The sequence below is a fragment of the Plecotus auritus genome (assembly GCF_963455305.1).
Source record: "Plecotus auritus genome assembly, chromosome: 1".
Lineage (NCBI taxonomy): Eukaryota > Metazoa > Chordata > Mammalia > Chiroptera > Vespertilionidae > Plecotus > Plecotus auritus.
Window position 1 is genome coordinate 67,777,164 of NC_137770.1, and position 3,524 is coordinate 67,780,687.

At 38.2% G+C, this 3,524-nt stretch overlaps 1 pseudogene across 1 annotated transcript; it reads right to left on the bottom strand.

Annotated features, from left to right (window-relative positions):
* Positions 1-260: 260 nt before the first annotated feature.
* On the bottom strand, positions 261-847 carry LOC308234974 (high mobility group protein B3-like; annotated as a pseudogene). The gene has a single exon. The product of its transcript is annotated as a high mobility group protein B3-like (transcript).
* Positions 848-3,524: the final 2,677 nt, after the last annotated feature.

The window sequence follows — 3,524 nt, forward strand, 5'->3', positions numbered from 1 at the left end:
GAAAAACTGTACAGAGTGAAGAGAACATGAGAGCCTTTTCATTTAAAAAATGTTTGGAAATATGTATAACTTTGATATAGTTTCAGGGTGCTCCTGGTTTCATGTAAACCACTGACAATTTCTAGAGCACTGTGAGAGAGGAAATATGACCCTGGTCCAATTGTGTAATGAATCCCAATGAGGGCAGCAAACACTTCTCAAATAAGAGCTGTTACTTACGGCTTTCCCCTACTGAGTAGATATATACCTACTCTAATGTATTACAAGATACAGATTAAACAGGTTTTTCCTTCCTCCTGCTCCTTATCTTCCTTTTCCACCTTTTTCCAGGCAACATTAGCAGGACACTGCACCATCAAACTTTCCTTTGGACTTATAGTCAGAGACATCCTTCTATACTTCTCCTTTAGCCTTGCAGCTTTATTGTAAGTAAGGCTGCTTTTCACTATCATTTATTATTCCTTATCTCTCTCGGCTTCTTTGCCACATCTCCAATAGAGATGCCAGGGTTTGGGGATTTGATCATGAGGCAGCATTCCAAACAGAGCAGGAAGAATCCAGATGGTGGCCTTTGGGTGGCATTGGGTCCTTCTTGCCTCCCTTAGTTGGTCCATAATCCTTCATTTCCCCACCATAGCATACTTTCTTTGCCTTTGCCATTTCATCAAATTTAGACTTCTTTTTCACAGACATTGTCTTCCACTTCTCAGAGCATTTCTTAGAAAATTCTGCAAAATTGACAGGAATATCTTTTTATTTTCTTCTTATGTTCCTCTCTGTTCATCTGCACAAAGAAGGTAAAAGCAGACATTTTGCCCTTTAGTTCCTTGGAATCACCTATAGCCATCCTGACAGCATTGTTCATTAGTTTCTGTGATTGGTTCTTTATGCCAAAATAGTGAAGTTTTCTAGGGAAGTTTTAGCTGCCCCATGTGTGCTGACTGTATTCTACCCTTGAGCTAAAAGCAGTAAAAAATGGGAAACTCATACCATGATACCATGCCATTTCCTTCATCCAAATGTCAACATCTCTTCAGAATCTGCTGAAACTTTGTTCATTCCTCAGCACTTTGTATTTTCCAGTTTTTAATTTTTATCTGTGAGAGGACTTTTTAAAAATATTCTATATGATAAAAATTAGACTCAAAGACATAATATGACTTCTCTAAGGTCATAGAGCTGGTTTCAATTCTCTAGCCATGACCATACAAAAACAATCATGCAGATACTATCTTGCTTGATTCTAATCCAGAATTTCTTTGATCCCAGAATACTGTCATCTCAGTCAATGTAGCCTACTGAAAGTGGCCCCTCTCAGTTTCAGCCTACTCTAGAATTAAGTTTAAAGATGCCCAAATGGGTCAAGCTGCATTAAAGATACTTCTCTTTATTAGCAAAGCTTAATTCAAAGTTTAAATTACTACCATAGTAGTCCCAAAGATGCAACCAACAATTAGTGGTCACCTAGGATGAAGAGATGATAAATCCAAAGAGACAAATAACAACAAAAACAAACCTCATGTCAACCTCCTAATTTTAAAGAAATGTACTGGCGTATGAAATCCAGAAGTCTAGTAATCACTGCACATTATCATAGTGAGTAATTTATAGACCTAATTATTTTATAATTGAAATCCTATATAATAAAAGGGTAATATGCAAAATGACCCTAATGGCGGAAGATGGGGAATGACCAGTTGCTGTGACGTGCGCTGACCACCAGGGGGCAAACGTTCAACACAGGCGCTTCCTCCTGGTGGTCAGTACACTTCCACAGGGAGAGCGCTGCTTGTCAGAAGCCGGCTCATGGCTGGCCAGCGCAGCAGTGGTGGCAGGAGCCTCTCCCCCGAGGGCTCCCGGACTGTGGAGAGCACAGGCCGGCCTGAAGGACACCCACAGTGCACGAATTTTTATGCACCAGGCCTCTAGTGTTATTTAAATCATCTCTCTAGGTTCAGGTAGCCCAATTATTTTATTATTTCCACAAAGACAGTTATTTCCATTTAGACTGTCAATATTCATTCAGATTGCATGTCTGAAAACTTGAGAAAAAAGAGACAGAAAAACAGTTTGTGAATCCAGTGAAAGGTGTACTGAACTTCTAGGATAATAAAAAGATAACCTTCTCCTTAATTTTCCTGTTTTCACAATGCTATGGGGCTGTAGTGCAGATACAATCATAATCCCCTTTAACTTTTCGTTTTCTAGGAAAGGAATTAATGTCCCTGAATCTTCCTTGAATCTTCTTTCTTGGCTGGTTTCTTCCATTATCTGAGCATCTGGTTATCAAGTACATATTAGTTATTGGATTTAAATAACTACTAGTAAGAGCTATGATGATGAAAGAATAATACATATCCCAAACCCTTGGGTTATATTGATCACTCTGTAATTTGTAGCCATGTACTTAGAGGGATAAAGTAATAGGTCCCAGAACTTATAGACAATGGTATCTTTCTGAGAGTTAAATTATAAGGTTAGCACTTAGTGGATGAGTGAAGCTATCCTAAGGAAGAGTAAAACTAGGGAATATTCTTCAAAATATATAATTTTGTAAAACAAATCTAGCATTATAGAAAACACTATTTATCGAAGGCATATTCTGTGCTGGAAATTTTAGATAAATTATTCTCAAAACACCCCTTTGAATTAGAGGGTACTATCATCTCCATTTTTTAGATGAAAAAAAACTTAAGCTCAAGGAAACTTTGTAATCTGTCCAAAGTCATTTGCCCGGCCAGCATCAAAGCCAGGAATCAAATCTCTCTTTGTCTACTTCTAAGCCCATAAACCCCCTTTTTACTTGTTTCAAAGCCTCAGAAAGCAGTAACCAAAAATACTCCAAGAAGTAAATAACAACAGAGAGTGCTTTCTATGAATCCAAAATAAAAAAGAAAATCCAATGAGAGTTTATCAGCTATTTTAAGAGACCGATATTGCTCAACTTTATTCAATTTTGTTGCATCATTTTTTGTAGTCCAAGTCTGAACCTCCAACTGGATGCCAAGTTTTCTTCCACATCAGAGACAAATCTCATGAAACTGTGTCCTTGGCATTCTTGCTTTGTAGGTATTGGTCTATATCCAATTACTCTTTAAAACTTCAAGTCTGTTTCCCAGAATGTTCTTATCTCAGCCACGGCATCTTTTTCCATTGCTCCTCTGGAATTGACGCCAGACTCTGCCCCTTTTGTCTTAACTTGAGCTCTAATTCACAGTCATCCTTCTGATGCCATGTACTTCCAACCATGGGATAAAACAACCCAGGCTGACCCAGACCAGCCTCTGAGACCCCACCACAATGTCATCTCAGTGCTGCCAGACTAATCTTCCTTAAGCATCAATCTCACTTCGACCTTTAAGCCCGTCTCCTCATTTGTAAAACAAGATGTTTGAACTAGATGATCTCTAAGATCACTTTTTGCTCTACAACTATATAAATTCTCTCATATATAAGTGTGGATCTTATTCCAGTATTCTCTAGAGTGAGGTGCAAAAACATGCTTTCTTTGTATAAAAGTTCTA